This window comes from Chaetura pelagica, unplaced genomic scaffold, assembly GCF_000747805.2.
Source record: "Chaetura pelagica isolate M959 unplaced genomic scaffold, ChaPel_1.0 scaffold249, whole genome shotgun sequence".
Lineage (NCBI taxonomy): Eukaryota > Metazoa > Chordata > Aves > Apodiformes > Apodidae > Chaetura > Chaetura pelagica.
Window position 1 is genome coordinate 951,563 of NW_009954538.1, and position 18,334 is coordinate 969,896.

Here is an 18,334-nt window from a genome sequence, read left to right on the forward strand (position 1 = left end):
ATACTGGGAAATCGTTATTCTTTTACAGCCAACTAGGCTGCCTTTTGGGAGTAAAATATTACCCTGAAGTTACACTGAGCAGAACAAGCAGTACAGGACACAGAAAGCACTGATCTTGCAGTGGTTATTTCCTCAGGAGCTGAAATTGAGGTCTGGCACTCTGTTGGCAACAATTTTTTTCTTAAGTAAACTACCCTTCAGTAATCATGGTCCATAAAAGGCAACAAAGTCTGAGAAGCTACAATGTAGTGTGATTATTAATAAGAGTAAAAGAAAAATCTCACTGTTATTTGAGCACCTGTACCCTTATAAACAGTCCTGCTCTCGGATAGTTTGGGCACCTCTCCCAAAACACATTCTGCTGTTTGTCCTACAGAACTGTGAAATGTTAGCTTTAAATCCTGCAGAGAAAAAATTAACCCTGGAAGCTGCTGAGCATCCAAAATTCCCATTAGCTGCAACCCTCTCTGCTGTGTATTTCAGAGGAAAATAAAAGACTTATTTACTAACCTTAATTATCAGGAAACAGTTTGCCTAAGATAGGCTGTAGATGGCACTTCCTTTACAAAGATCGACACAGATTCCTATGGGTCCTTGCAACTAACAAAATGTTGGTTTTCATGAATTCCACTTCTGCAACACTCAACACAAGTAAAGCAAAGAAAACATTTGACAGAAATTTATCTACTGTGATGTGTCTTGTATTCTCATCATCTCTGCAAAAAAGTGCTCAGAGGTTAAGAAACACTACAGCCTCCTGTCCACAGCTCCTAGAGTGGGCACATCTACAAGACCCCAAGGTTTGAAATAGCAAGGGAGAGTGTCTAAAAATAATAATGTAATTCCTATATTTATAAACAGTGGAAACAAACTTAATTCTCTTTTCTATCTGAAGACCACAAACCCAAACCAAACATTCCCTACAAGACTGTCAAAAAGTGGAGGCAGCTTTGTTGAGGCTCTTAATATCTCATCTCCACATCCCCATATCTGCAGTCCAAAGAGAAACTTAGAATTATACTCAGCAGATTGTTGGTGTACTAAATTAATCACTTAATGAATTGAGTGCACATAAATGGTCCCTGGAAGGTCAGCCAAGTTTCCAGATTTGAAAAAGGCTGAACCTATCTTTGTAGTAAAATTCTTGAAGATAAACAGGACTAAACCTCCTCATGTGAAGAATTAAATTCACATCAGGGCACAATTATAGGTTCTTTTTCTCAAACTCAGCCAATGCTTCCCTGGGTGCTCTCATCCCCCTGAAGTGCCTGTTCAAGCAAGAACAGGGCTTTGATACCAGAGGAAACAACAAATAATTCAATATATTAAGGAAATTTCTCTGCTATTTCCTGTGAGCTAGTCCAATTCATTGAACTAAGAGACATTTATAATGGGAGTAAGAAAAACAATTAGTTTAAGTAGCATGACATAGTGACTGTGATCCATGTCTGTAGAGATTGGTCCCCTCTAGATCAAGTTTGATAGAATTAGCTGATCATGAATATGTCTGTTCATACCTGAATATACAAAACAGGCAACAGAGGCGCACAAACAGCTAATGAACAGTGTAGTAACTTGTTCAAAATCACACACTGGGCAACTCATGGAGATCAAACAGAATGATGTCATGGATTTGCATACCAAATTACATAACTGACTGACAGAGGCACCACTGCCTTATGGAGCACAGGACAGGTACATGATGATCTATATAAAAGCAGCAATTACTCTGTTGTCATTAGAAAATGGGGCTGTAGCTTAGTACATCTGAGAATTATAGCCCTTGCTGCCACATAGCCTAGTCTCTTAAAAACTTGTGTGTCTTCCTCCTGAAGATGTCAAATGATAAATAGCCATAAATTATAAACAAACTACAAACAAAGAGAAAAATCCAGCATGCAAAGTACCTCCCACAAAGTACCTCCCTCTAATCTCTTCTCTGACATTTCTCCAAATTTCTTTTGGGGTTGTTCTTCAGAAAGGCTAATTTATACACAGGATCCTTTGTGCAATTAGTAAAGGACCAAAACAGACAAAAATTAGCAATTATTTTACTTGCAGAAGGCTATATACTACATTAGTACTCTTCCCTGATTTGCTGGTTTCCTAGCCAAGCAGTATGCACTTAGTGAGAAAAAAGATCATATTTGCAAATGGACAAAATATAAATTCAAAGGCTCTCAGCAAAGTTTTCCTAAGATGCTCCTAACAACAGAGGACGGCAGTTAAGAGCTGGAGACAGGAGGATTATTTAGTACCTTTTGGTTTATGCCACAAGTTTTTTCTTTCTTTGTGAAATCTTGCTTAAGTGACAAAAACTGGGGTCAACAAGAAGAATTAGCCACAGAAAGATGAAAAAATGTTGGAAACTAGAAAAGTGGAATCCACAGAAAAGGAACTACTAAAAGGAAAAAAAGATTCAGACTCCAGTAGATATGTAGATGGGAGAAAAAATCAGTAGGAAAGCAGGTGCCTTCCTAAAAGGTTATCAGAAAGAAAGCAAGGTCATTCTATTCTTATTCACTTAGGGGATCAGATCAAGAAACATGAAGAAAAACATGTATTTATCCACAGACAAAAAAGATAAAATTAACATGAACATTTTCTAAACTGATTTTCTAATTAGTATCTCTAGGGAGGAGAACTATCAGAGGAGTTTATATGCAGGTTTATATGCAGATAGGTTCATATGCAATAGAATTGAAGCAGGGAAATATAACCACTTCTTCAGCAACTGATAAAATTATCTCTGTGTGATCACTAAGTACACCCAGCCCTGCAGTATCTAAGCATTGCTAATGTTATAAAAACAACAGTCCAAGGACTGTACTCTTCCTACAAGATAGGCTAAGACAGCAAATAAGGTAACTTGAATTTATTTTTTTTTATTCATGCTTTATTCATTCTTATAACACAGGAGATTATTAGGAGAGGATTCATGGCAAGAGATGGAGTTGAAATTTCCATTGGGACTAATAATTTTAATAGCAGATTAAAAAAAACTCCCCCAAACCAATGCAGACTGTCACCAGATCTAGCCACCTGATCGTGGGGCAGATTGTTCCCACAAGCAACTCCTTCACTGAGTAGCATTTTCATTAAAACAGAAGTATGATTATTACCTTATAGACTATACAACATAAAACATCTTTATTATCCTCATTATCTAATCCATCACATTTTGATGGTTTACTAATCCTCCTTGGAAGCTTTCTACCTTTCCCCTAAAAAAAATATTTACAGAAAAATATTTTTTGAGATCAATACTAGAATTCTACTATAGCTTAAAATCAGTAATTGAAGGAATTATCTCAAACAAATATTTTTGTCACTCATGTTTCAGAGAAGCTTTAGGAAAAATGATGCTTGTACTGCATAAAATATGGGAGAGAAATGAACAGGAGATGAGCTGCTTAATGTCCTTTCCACTGAAAAAAGTCTCCAGTTTTTCAGGTGACCTAAAGAGAACCCTTGTTGCTCATACTCTATTTTGCTCAAAATAAATGTAATTACACTTGAACAAAGGATAGCCTCAGTCTTTGGGGATATGTTTTGATTGCCCTACAGCAATAAGGAGCAATAAATATATCATTATTATTATTTATTGTATTTGACAGGTTAATGTGATTAATGTAAGTGGAGGAGAGAAAAGATCATAATCCACTAATGTAATAGCCTAATATATATGTCAAATTTGCTCAACAGGGTCCCAGGGGCTCTTCATTAAGCTTCTTGTTTGCACAATGTTTGTTTGGAAAATTAAATGAGGAAAGCATCTGAATAATACTGTACAAAATACCATATGAAGCTTCTGGAAAACCAGTAAGAACAGTAAACATTGTTGCAGAGAACCCAGGGAAACATTCTTCAAGGAATCTGGGCTGAGACAGTATTTGTATCTGGCACAGTGTTTTGGAACTGAAGCAATAAATTATCAGACACATAGAACAGTAAGACATGGGAATCGCTGGAGTGAAAAGAATTACCTGGAAAAACTTCCCTACTAGGGGGAAGGAAAAGCTAACAAACAAAAAACCCAACCAACAACAAAAAAGATCAGACAAGGATTACAGTTGAAAAAAAGAGATAAATTGAAATAATTGACAGTAAGTTAGTAAAAAATATACTAATATTATCTGAAAACAAAAATATTGATAAATAGTTGTTCTATAGTTTCTATCTTTTTAATCGACTTAAAGCTAACTATTTACCTTATCACAAAACTACTACTTTTGACATTAAGGCAGTAGCCTGTACTTATCTCCAGGATAAATGCTAGCCTAGCCTGGTAGCTAGAAAAGTCTATATATTTTCCTAGCAGAAATGAGAAGTAGTCTAGTCATGAGCTATGTATTCTGAACTAAAAGAACACATGATATAAACAAATTACTTTTTTTCTTACTTTAGTAATCATAGGACAGGACTTGGAAACTTCACGAAGCTCTACAACAGGAATCATCATAACTCTGTATAAGATCTCAGGATTCTTGTACCTCTAACTGAACTCCACTGACAGCATGAATTGAAGAAACATTGCATCAACAGCTAGAGTGAAGCCACAGGACAATTTAGAGGAAACAATGTATTTCCTTTTAAAAGACCTATCCCTCAGTTTCTAAATTCTGTGGAAATAAGAGCTGAAAATGTTCAGCTATAATCCAGAATGACTCTCATGTCTAAGCACAGCAGGAGTTAAATAGCTCTGTAGCTATAACAAAGTTATCACACATTCCTATTCAAAGCTTTGATGTAGATTATTGCTTCACAGTATGTTTTTGCTAGCATATTTTTATTCCAATCCTAATTGTAATGGCTGTACATATCTGATTAAAGCTACATCTGATGGTCATGAATTTTATACCTAGTCTGGTGAACCACCAAATTAAAATAGCTACATACATTCTGTTTCAAATACTTCATGAAGCCTTCTGATATTGTACAATGTGTCACCCACAACAAAACTTTGTGACTACTATAGGTGAACCATCAACATACATAAATTTCGTAATTCTATTTGCAGTGCCAAAATATATGTGAAGATTTATATAATTATTTTAATAATAGATATTAATAATTTAAGTTCCCCCTATATTTAGCACGATGCAGTATTTGGATAGATTGTAATTGTTATTTTGGTCAAAGCTGAATATTTCTGGAAGGAATTTTAGTTGGTGGACCTCACAGATTAATGGTTTTGTACACTAGAGCTATGTTACTTCAGTTTGTGGTATACCTGTTTACCACTACAGGTAATGTGTGCAGTTATTTGAGGATTTTTCCATATTTATCAGTATGCCAGTAGATGATGAAAAGATGGGTGTGGATTTCCAGGATTGACTGAAACAATAAGCTGGTCGCTCACATTTTTAGATGAGTGTTCAAGTGACACAGCACATAAAAGAACCCCCACTCGGTGTTTACAGGTGCTGTGAAATGTGTTTCCTCAGATGCTGATGTAAGAAGCTGAACTAGAGAGACAGACAAACTGATAATTAAACATAATCATCTCTTTACAGTAAGGACATGCTCCAAAATGTCTATAGCTCTTGCTAAAACAAGTCAGCTCTCCCAATTTTGACACTGCCAAGTCCCTCAAATAGACAGGTTGGTGATGCTGTAGATATCACGTTTAAAACTGTAGTTTTAAGTGCCTGAGAGCACTTTTAATTTGCAAGAGTGCTTAGAGCAGGGGCAACGGTCAAGACGACATCGCATTCCCAATGTTATCAACACTTGCTGCCTTCTTTGTTAAAAGGAACAGAGAGGCTGATTACCACCTACTAATGACTCAGACAAAAGAAGGAAAATATTTAGGAATACACTGGCTTCAAAAGCCATATCTTCCCTACTATCTGACAATTCAAAACACCAGAAAGCCTGACTAACTGGATGAGCAGGTATTCCCCAAAGCTACAGAATGTGAGAATAGAGAGGATGAAAGTGATACTCAGTTATGGGTGTTCCCCACCAAAAGAAATGTTCTTAATTGAGAAAATCTCTGGGAGCTGTTCTGTGCATTCCTGAAATTGCCATCTCAGGATTAGCATAATGTAATTTTAAAAATCACCATTGTATCTTTCTTTCTTTCTTGGCAATGGTGTCAGGCTCTTGCTCCAAGATTGGATAAAAAATTAACGATTCTATAGAAAACAGTCTTTAGAGGAATATTATTCATTCATCCATCCAGTCCACTGCACAATCTGTAGCGGATATCTAGAATACACTTTTAGTATCATATACCAAATTATTCAATTCAACAGTGTTAAATGGAAACACTAACATCCATGTACAGGATAATTACGCAAATATTGTAAGGAGGGGAGCTAAACTCCGGGATTTATTCTCTCTTTCCCCTCACTTCCCTCCCAAAAAAACCCACAAGAGTTGTCACATTGGTTCTAGGGGGATCCAACATCCTCAGTTTTCTTCTTTAAAGTCAGAGAGGGATACCACCAGCACTTAGGAGTGAGAAATCAATAAAAGCCTAATAAGGAAGACTTACAGCAGCAAGACACATCATCCTCACCTATTTATCAAGTAATTCTGCTGAAAGAACCCAGGGGCACAGTTCAGATTGGGATCCTCTAGGGAAGGTCTTGGTGGATAACAGGCTCAACATGAGTGCACAGTTTGCTGCAGCATCAAAGAAAGCTAACAGGATGTTGCACTGCATCAACAAGGGCATCACCAGCAGAGATCAAGAAATCATCATCCCACTCTACTGAGCACTTGTCAGACAACACCTGCACTATTGCCTAGGATGGGACAGGCTGGAGAGGGTTCCAGAGAAGAGACACAAGGATGATCAGAGGACTGGAGGACCTGCCATATGAGGAGAGGCTGAGAAAACTGCGTTTGTTCTGCCTTGAGAAAAGAAGGCTCAGGGCAGACCTTATACAGGCTCAACATGAGTGCACAGTTTGCTGCAGCATCAAAGAAAGCTAACAGGATGTTGCACTGCATCAACAAGGGCATCACCAGCAGAGATCAAGAAATCATCATCCCACTCTACTGAGCACTTGTCAGACAACACCTGCACTATTGCCTAGGATGGGACAGGCTGGAGAGGGTTCCAGAGAAGAGACACAAGGATGATCAGAGGACTGGAGGACCTGCCATATGAGGAGAGGCTGAGAAAACTGCGTTTGTTCTGCCTTGAGAAAAGAAGGCTCAGGGCAGACCTTATTACCTTGTTCCAGTACTGAAAGGGTGGCTACCAAGAAGATGGAGACTCCCTATTTACAAGGAACCACATGGAAAAGACAAGGGGTGATGGGCACAAGTTGCTCCTGGGGAGATTCCGATTGGACACAAAAGATAAATTTTGCACCGTGAGGACAGTCAAACATTGGAATAGTCTCCCAAGGGAAGAGGTAGATTCCCCCACATTGGACAGTTTGAAGTTTCAGCTTGACACGGTGCTGAGCCATCTCATATAAACTATAGTAGTACCTAGAAAGGTTGGACCAGATGATCCTTGAGGTCCCTTCCAACCTGATAGTCTTTGATTTTACAGAAGAAAAAACTCCTACAGGCTTTGATAGCTTTTCACAGCCCATTTCACTTCCAAAAACCTCAGGGCCCAGGAGGTTCTGTAATGGATACACAGAACAGGTCATAGCTAAATCCAGCTTACACAGCAGCTATACTTAATTACTTTTATTTGCAGTAATAATTTCTATGCTTTTTCCCCACAACCTTGCCACACTAACATAGTGTATGAAATCCATATGTGGTTCTCTATCAGAAATAAGGACCATTGAAGAAAGCTTGTGATAGCCTAGGACATACTACAAATTGTAATCGTGAACTGGGTGGTAACTGGGCCAGGAAGCTAAGCATTGTTAGCAGGTTCTCCATATGTGTTTACAGCAATAGAAGGCGATTAGCTTTAATTACCATTTCAATTACCATTTACTTTCACAATACTTCAGGTGTGGAACTTTCGTGATTCAGATGCAGTTGCAAAGTGTAGCACACTATGTTTAAGAAGGGTGTGTAAAATTTGGAATGTATTTCTCAGTGTCAGTTAAGAAGTTTCATTTAATCAGGATGTTGCTTACTGGAAACCATGGTAAGGACTGTAAGAGTTACCTACGTAGATCGGGTTGAGTATTGAAGTCACCCCAGATAAGAATGCAGCTTCCATTGCCATCCAAAAAGATCACATCCAGGGGGACTACATAGCAGGAGAATACAAACTCACAATCTGCTCTCAGAGATTAGTTCCAGAATAGCAAAAATATTTTCTAATTCCTCAAATGCAGGTGATCCTCCTTTAAGCTCATGTAAAATAAGTGTTTTGGGAACATCATGCAAAGATCACTGATAGAATGAGAGATTCACATTCCAGGACAATCTGGGTGTAGCCTGGAGGGACAATTTGAGTTTGAGCTTCCAATTGTGCTCACAGATAAAATCTGATCTGAATACTTTAGAGAGTAAGCAAACCTCTCATTTATTTAAATATATATCTATTTCTAAACCTATACAAATTAGGCCCTATGGTTGTCAGGAGAAATAGTATGTGTGTCAATAAACATATACATTTGCTGGAAAACTGTAGGTTTGTAACTTGTTGGAATTCCTTCCACATCTAAAAAACATTCATTTTTACACTATATTGCTACTTAGAACAATTCTAAGGGATTTCCTGCATATCAGTAATAGAAGTTTCTGTAAGAAAGCTGAGTCTCCAAGTTAGGAAACACATAAAAAGCTATTTTTACATGTTCATTCACTAGAAATTACCTTCCCTGACTGAAATAGTACTTAAAACATAACTTTCTTCTCAGAGATCACAAAGGGTGGAGAATACTAATGGTTCTTGTACTATCACAGGACACCAAACTGATCAAGGGTGGCTATTATTTTACTACTTGTTAATGATTCCTTAAGAGTCCAGAAGAACTGGCTATAATAGAAAGGAAACTCATTTTACCATATAAGACTCTTTTCATCAAAATCAGATGCTTCAGTGAATGTGAGCATAGGGTGCCTCAGATCACGTCAGATTGGAGACGACCCAATCTCTGTTAAATAAAATCCATCAAGACATAAGTGTTGAACATTTTGGGGACAGGAGGGAACAACTGTCATTGTCAGAGGTGACAACAGTAAAGCTAAGTTCCTACATCTACACAAAGAAAGCCTGTTACTAATACTTGTGCATCCGTAACCAGGGGCCAAGAAATTTCCATGTGGCTGGTGTCACCTCTTTAACTGTGATTTTTAAGTCCCAAACTGCCTGAAAACAGAACAATGGCAGTCCCAGGTTCCAAGGATTCCCTTCTTACTGCTCAGTGCCTGGTCCAGGCTGGTAGCTGCTTTGCCAAATAATCATTGGACTCCCTACCCAATAACATAAATGTCGTCTCTCCCAATTCAAAGTCCTGCTTTCATTGACAGTTTTGTACACTTGCAGAACAATCCTGTAGTCTGGATGCTCCCACCAGACCAAGACACTGTTTAGATTTACAAATTGAAGCCCTTCAGGCTTGATTTGCATGTCTTGTCAGCATCTGCTAAAAGTTCTATTAGTGCTGCCTTTTCCATCTGTTGCACCTCCCCTTGTGCCTTTTTTTCCACTGGATGTATCCTGTGATGAGCAGGAACTTGCACTCCCAGCAAAGGGAGCCTGCATGCAGCTCTGTTGCTGGCTTTCAAAGGAAGAAAGCAGCTTGCAGGGCAGCTGCTAGGCAGTTCCAGGCTGTTTTTTGCTACAGCCTGGCAAATTGTGTTTAAATGATAGATCAAAAATGGCACAGTATCCAGGCACTCATGAAGCACAAGTGTCCTCATAGTAGCCCAGTGTTTTCCCTGACACTGAACCTGAAGAAGCTAATCTCAAAGAATAAATTTCACCACAATCTTCCACATAAACTTGACTGTCTTCTACAAAAAAAAATAACTGGTTCTGCAGGCATGGAGTAGCAGGCTTTTGGCATGGTTTCCCACAGCACCATTATAGCCAAACTGGTGAGGTATGGGCTGGATGAGTGAGCCTAAAAAGCCATCAGGCTTAAAGGTCAATGGTTCAAAGTCTAACTGAAAGCTGGTTACAAGTTATATCAGTTTCAATACCATTTGATAACTTCATTAATGACCTGGACCTTGACAGTAGGACAAAATGCACCCTCACCAAGTGCACAGATTACATCAAATGCAAGAGACTGATTCACATGCTAGAGGTCAGGGCTGCCATTCAGAGAGACTTCAACAAGCTACAGGAAGAGGCCAACAAAACCTTGTGAAATGCAACACATATAAATGCAAGTCTTGCACCTGGGACAAAGCAAATCAACAAACAGGCTAGAGGATACTTGAGGGAAGCAAACTCAACATGAGACAGCTCTTCTCTGCAATGGTGAGGGCCAAGTGTGCACAGGCTGGCATTACCAAGAGCACAGCTGGCAGCAGGCTAAGGGAAGTGAGGAAAAACCTCAGACACTGCACCCAGTTCTAGGCCTTTCAGCATGGAAGTGATACTGACAAACTGAAGAGAGTACAGTGAAGGGTCACTGAAATAGTTAAGTGCCTGGACCATATGACAACTGAGGAGAAGCTGAGGCTTTTTTTTGAACCTGGCTTTGTTTAGCCTCAAGAAGAGGTTTGGGAGACCATCAAAGGGTCTGTTGCCATCAAATATTTATAGGGCAGTTAGAGGAAAGACAGCCACTCTTCTCAGAGTTACACAGTGCCAGGACAAGAAGCAGGGGTGACAGACTGCAGCAGGAGAAATTATGGGAGGGCAAAAGCCAGTGTAAGTGGTTAAGCCCTGAAACAAGTTGCCCAGAAAGACTAAGAATTCTTAGGAAGACTAAGAGTTCTTGGAGATGTCAAAACTCCCTTGGACAAGGCCCTGAGCATTATGATCTAACTTTGCCCTTTTTGGTCTCTGGAGGTCCATTTTAAACTCTTTCAAATTACTCAAATTACATTATCTGGAAATCTCTGACACATTTCCTGTTCTTCAAAGGCCACCATGCTGCACAGAGCTGTTTGGCAAGTTCACCTCTGCATTCAGGTATACTGGCATAGGCTCACAAACTAGAGTTTTGGCACACATTTTCACAATTATACCACTAAAAAAGTCAGTGTTGTTATATACTAACTTCTTAGTATTCACTTAATGCCAAATCCTTGAGGATGCTATTAGGCAAAGTTCCACAAAACCCTGGAGAAAGCAGGGTATACTTCAGTGCTACTGCTTCATTGTGATTTATCTGAACAGAAACTGCACGTGAGCTCACTGAAACTACATTAGGCCTATGGGGGCAAAGTCTGGAAGCTCCTAATCACTATTTGTTCAGTTCTTATATAGAGCTCTCTGGAGCTGCAGGAATGGTGCCTGAATAAATTTTGAGCAAAGCTGACAATGGACTTCACCAACTGTCTTACAACTGATTTATTACACTAAACTGTTGGTGGATGACTTGGAGCCTAAGGCTATGTATTCTAGTCTTTCCTTATCCTTACCTCAGAGTAGGGAGATTACAATTTATTTATTTTTTTTCCCAGACAGCAATGTTAATTCACCTCTCAAATACAGAAAGCATAGTTCAAAATCAGTGGAACAGCTGAGAATAAAGGACCATAGTGACTTTTGACTTCTCTTTGACTTATTGATCCCAAGGCTGAGCAAGGGTGACTGCAAAGTATCAACAATAACATAGGGCAGCCCTGGGATCCTGATGGTCTGTAGCCCTGGCTAGTATTTAGGAGTGGCATCTATTCAGAACAGTCAAAAGTTGAGCCAGATTCACTTCCCTTCTCATTTTTTCCTAGAAATACTTCCTAGAATAAAAGCAGGGTGGAAGTCTAGCACAGAGTGCCTGTGTAGTGGCAGTGGATTCTTCACAAGAAGTTTCCTAATGCTTTGCAGTATTAGCATGAAAGAGATAACTAAACCAATGTAATTACTAGAAAGAGAAGAAAGAGAAGGATGAAGAGGAAGAAATCTGCTTCTAGATTTTAAGAGCAAATATAAAATGCTTCATTATTTCCTTTTCCCACTGCTAATATATTTTTTATTTTTTTTATTTTTTTATTTTTTTTTAATATTCTAAGTAGTCCTTTTGGAAAATGTAGACCTGATCTTTCTTTGATTGGCAAAGGCTAGCCTTTAGTGATTCATAACATATAGTAACATGAGCAGGATAAACAGGTGCTCTGTGGATTATCAACACAAGAAAATAAAACATACCCAGCTCTGCATTCTCATTACTCTGGCCCTACTTAAAGCTCAGTGAATTGTAATCTCTTGTTTCACCTTTTCATTCTGCAGTTATGTCATTTCCATTAGCTAGGAGACTGCAAGGCTATTTCATGTAGTTTTCATGGTACTAATGGAGAACGTAGATGTTAATAGCTAATATTTGTTTCATATGAATTATGTTTCTAGGGCTTAATGGCTTATGCTTCCTTGGCAACAAACACATGTCCTTTTTAATAAGGTTTGCACATGAGCTGTGTACAAGACCGTGCCAGAGATCCCTGCTGATAAGGTTTCTAAAACATTATGAATTCAGAAAACTGGATCTGCCCTTTCAGAAAGTGAGGACCACACTGGAGATCTGGCAGAAAAGCAAGAGCCTTCCCTAGTCTTAATAAAATGGCTCAAACTGCAGTTTTCAGCTTTTAGTATCTAGGTTTTAGTATTTAGGTTCATACTGCATGTAAGTCAGAGAACAGTTCTCATTCAAGCAAAGACTAACCTCATTAATTCACAACAGTGTAACTTCAGAATGATATTCCAGGAATTAAGTTTGGCCAGAAAGGCTGCATTTTTGTTTATCCTGAAGAAATCTTGGAGAACTGACAAGCTGCTCCTTTTGCTTCATATTTTCCTACAGAGATACTTGTTTTAGAAAACAGGCTGCAGTCTGTTTCAGAACTTCAACGTTTTGTGAAATCATCTAAAGATCACAAGAGGGTACCCTACATCCACAGAAAACATATTTTAAACTACATAAACCATACTGATTAAAATATTGACTTCTGATTAGTATGCAGAGGCACAATGCCTGTGACTGAAGTCAGCAGAGATCACTCAAGTGCCATTCTTAAGTGTCTCTAGCATCATTCTGTTCCACAATACACATAAAAGCTCTATGTACAAGTCTGCTAAGAAAAAAATTAACTAGGAGTTTGTCAGAAAATTAGGGTTATTGGTAAGTTTTGAATTATCCCATGTTATTTTGAGGCTGTAATTGCACATACCTCCAGGTTTCCTCCTCATAAAAAGAAACAATCATGTGTTACAGATTGCCTACTAAAATTTTCCATGCCCTTCTTGTGTATTAAATAGTCAAAAAGGTAGTCACCTCTTAGCTCTAAAAAGCTTAGATACTGAGTTCTGTACTCCAATATAAAAGCAAATACTGCTTTCTCCTTCCAATACGTTATTAGTTTCAAACCTACTTTGCAGGATACCAATCCTGGCAGAAAGCAGAATACTCAGGTTGCAGGACTGCCCAACCCCAGTGAGCCTTGAACCAGGATAGCTTTAGTGATGGGAGATGAAGGGTCACAAAAGGATGTGGATACCTATCTCTTTAGCAGGCACTGACTAGAAATACTCACTGCATGTACTGATAAACCAATCACTTCACTAATCGAGCAATTACTTCATATCTTTAGAGTACTTTCATCTTAAATCCAATTAAAGTGAAAGGCAGAGAACTCAACTTTATTATCATACACAATCCAGTGTCTTCTGATTTTCTTAGACATCCCAGAAAAGCCTCATTCTATAAACAGCTCACCTCACCTGCAGATGTTCACATAACATCTTGGTTTTCACATAATCACTATTTGTTCACCACATAAAATGAAGGTGGTTTTTGTTTGGCTTGTTTTTTTATCAAGAGGATACATGAATTTAGAAAGAAAGAAGCATAGAAGAACCATCCACCTCCCCAGAAAACTAAACTTGTGATTGTAAAGATGAAGAAAAGAACAGTAAACAAACCTTGTGCTAGCACTGGTCTTCAGCAGGGGCTGAAGGTAGGAGATGATTTTGAGAAGGTCACCTTTTTTTTTTTTCGCCATGTCCCTGGAAACAATAATGTAATTAACAAAGTATAAATCTTGGGTGACTACAGTCTTCATAACACTATAAAAACAGCAACAGGTAAAAAGGGGTGGAACACTGAACCTCCAATATAAAGTGCTGGCTAATTAACTTGTTTATACTCTTAGACTGTCATTCACTTAGTATCTGATGTAACTAATAGAGAGTACAACCACATGATCCCTAAGCACCTTAAAACATTTATGGACGAATAATCCACACAGTGCTCAAGTTAAAGGAGGCAGACATCCATTGGCACCAGCAATAAAAATAAGCTCTGCAGAGTCAGAGGTAGCTTCTGCATTCTGCATCTTCACTGGCAGCTTCAAGACCTTATTAACTAAGGTGAAGCTAACTATGATTTAAGTCAGCTTATACAGACCTTGACTCTGCTTGTGAGTCAGGGACAGGCGAGTTAGAAGGGTGGAGACATAAGAGTAAGGTTTATTCTACAGGTCTTCTCTCCAGAGCTTCTATGGAAAGCAAGCAGATAAAATTTTCAGGATCTCAGAGGATAGAAACACTGATGAAGTTCTAGAGACATCTATTCACATAACATGGAGAGACTCAGTAACATAAGAAGAAATTTCCTTTCCTGATTTGGAAGTTGGTTTTGGTGCTATAAAACTGCAGAGAGTAAGAGAGGTTCTCTGGATGATGCTGAATACATCTCACTGACAGCCTTGGAATGTTTCTCAGAGAGGACACCACAGATCCTTTCCTCCTTCTCCATACCTCTTGGTCTTTGATTTATTTATGCACCAGAAAGGGAAACTCAGCTTTTCCCATTGTTACAATTGGTGTTCATCTCTTTGGCTTATTTATCTAAAGCAATTGGAGACTTCAGAAAGAAACAGTTCCAAACATACTGCTCAATTGTTCTGTCTGAACTAAGAAACACAATCAAAGGACTATTAAACACATGGAAACAAGATCTAGTATACAGGAAGGAAATAAGAAGGTGTAAGTAGCCCCAAAATACACAATGGAACAATTAGTATGAGATACCTCTTCAAATCATATTGAACAAAACGGAAGTTAATAAATAAGGTGTGCACTGAACCACTAGAGGTGGCACGGGGGAGAACACAGCAAAACTGTTATGTCAGGCAAGCTCATGTACACAGAGAACCCTGTTTCATGTCTCTCCTTTGTTCAGTCACATCACATGAAGCTAGATCACTGTAATCAGGACTCCCCAATTGCACCAAGCTGAGCATAACTGAATGTGAAGAATGTTCCAAGGAAATTGCCTCTGCTTATTACTTCACAAGGTGTAACAGACTGATAGTGAAAACCAACATCAACATTATACAACATAGCACCACAAACATTTAGGGAAGGCAGCTTCTATACAGCTCAAATACTGGTGCATCAGTCAGTTTCACCAGCGAATGTTGCCATCATTGCAACATTCAACCACTGGAAATAAATCACTATTCCCTGTTGAAGCATCAGCCAATACCTAGCAACTTCCTGCTTCAAAACAGATTTGCTCTCTGGTCTGTTCAGTGACAAAAAGGTAGAAGGTACAAGGCAGTTGTGAATAACCAGCTGCAAAGCGCATTCTCCAGGAACTGAAAAGCAAATTGATTTCCATATGACATAACTGCTCACATAAATACCCACCCTTCCCTCCTCCTGTGCACACACAGATACTTCCTTTAAAGTAACTCCTACTATTTCCAAATGTAGGGAGCATCATACCATGATTAACATGAAAGCAATCTACTAGTTAGGGGGAAACTACTCTTAAACATTTTCTGCCTGTTAAGTCTGCTAAGGCTCTAGATGATGTGTAAGCTTTAAAGATACTGACAGACAAAACACTTAGGATGAAAGCACGCACATCAGCAGTGGAATGTGTTCCTGTATGGCCAGAGAAAAGTGCTTCTTCCACCTAATATACATATATAGTATTATGTCCTGACAGCTTTTTCATTTTTTGTAACTCCAAGAAAACCCTTTTACAAAATGCCTACCAACAGCAGCTTCAGATATTGTTGCTCCTACAAATGAAGTAACAATACAGGGAAAATGAAAATGCCTATGATTTTGCCTCTGGCTCCATATTTCTTAAACTGCACATTCAGCTCAGTTAATCCTACTCAAAGTTAGCTTCTGACAGCTGTTAAGGTGAACAGTATTTTTCCACACAAATTATGAATTTTGGACATAGGCTGTAGTGTTTCTACCATTCACAGATTCATTTCCCCACATTCTCAGCACTCAGGGCAGAATACATGCTGCCTAGAAGCACTGAGCTCTTTATTTTCAAAAACAGCATAGAAACACCCACACACAGGATCAATTTCCTATAAAACATACAGTATAATCAATGGAAGATACCTTGAACTATTTTCCTTTAGGAGTAAAAGAACAATCAATGCAAATGTAAAGTCTATGCTTCCTGTCATTCTCATAATTTAAAAAATGCCAACCCCCTAAAACCCATTTCTGTCCTTTGGTTTTTGAATATCCTCCCAACTCCCTGCCTTAAGACAAAGAGCACTTGGCATGGTTATTGTATAATTAAGTTAAACACCCAAACAACATAGCACCTTATCAAGCATAGGTATTTCAAGCAGCTTAACAGTAACATAAAATTCAAAAGCTGATGGATTCTACAGAATCAGTTATTGAAGGCTGACACGGGGAGCTTGTCAAGCTTCCACGTGAACAGCTGCAGATACTTATCTCAGTGTAATAATGATCCCAAAGAGCACAGAATTGCATAGATTGCAGGTAGGCAGGGGCAAGGTGCTCTGACATTATGTCCTTTTTACAACAGCACTATGCTAAGTATTGTCTATTTATGCAAATATAAACATATGCAATAAATACATTTATTTTTAAACAGAGCGAAGTATATTATCTTCATATAGGATCATACTGTACACAAGCATTTATATGGTTTGTATAAATTCTCCTACAATTCCTTGAGCTAGTATACACAGTCCTTTGTATATGTTGATAGATTTCATACTTCATAATTCACATATATAAACTTACTATTTCTATATAAGCATGTTATATTTATTTGTATTGGGACTGTATCAAGCCCAAAGGTGTTCTGATAGTACTACTTTTAACAACACTGTCATAAATAACAGTAACACAGAACAAAACTTATTTAATCTCTGCAAATTTTATGCTTTGGGGTGGGTTGTTTTTTGTTCTTTGGTTGGGTTTTTTATTTGTACACTTTTCCTACAAACCGTAACAAGAATAATAAGTAACAAAAGAATAGAGAAACCATTTTGTGATGTCCTTTCAACAAATCAATGGATCTGCAGGCAAGAATCACTCATTAAAGAGAAAAGAGCAGACTGGAAAGTACCATTAGCTGGACTACAGGTACATAGCTCTATAAACGTTTATTCCAAAACCCCCTAATCAGACACTTCAAAGTGCTCAGAGTAATGGTAAAAAGAAAAAGAGAAACCACTTCTTGTTCAGCATTGGGTTGATGGTTGGACTTGATGATCTTAGAGGTCTTTTTCAATCTTCATGATTCTCAGCCCCCAGTAGAAGAGTCTTTCACTCCACAAGGCACACCAGCGCTGATGAGAGAAGCGCTCAGCGCCCCCGCCAGCGAGGCTGCGGGAGCACGGGCAGTCCCTGCTGTACCGCCGCAGTGGGGTAACAGCGAGGGAACGCTCCCAGCCCCGGGGCAAACAAACGGAGAGTCTCAGTGCGGATCTGCCCCCGTCCCGTTCGGCCATGAGTGTAAAGGGGCGGTCCTACCGTCTCTGATTCCTCTCACTGGAAACACTACTTTGTGTCACAAGTCACAAAATCGCCCACTAGGAAGATGTCTGCAGACTCTGTACTTGAATTTATACCACAGCTCTCTCAGATAATATATTTTAGAATAAAACATAAGGTATTGAGTCAAGATAGGCAGACAATTACACATCTTGCAAATGTAAACCTATAGAGCACGTGTTAGCTACTTATTGTCTCAGAGTATTTATATGAAAATAATTCATAATTAATACGTCTTTGGGGTTTTTATAACAAGACTTTGGATCTCAGAGCACAGTAGAGAGTGAATACTGCTAGAACAAAGTCCTCCAGCAGATGGAAGCATTAGTCAGCAGAAGCTGAACTCACATAGCTCAAAGGATTGTCTATCCTGCAGCACTGCATGCTGCCTTCCCAACTACACACAGGAATTGTACCATGTAGATAATCCAGGTGGAAACTGGATTATTTCCACACTGGTAGAAAACAAATATTTTTTTTATCGGTATGAAA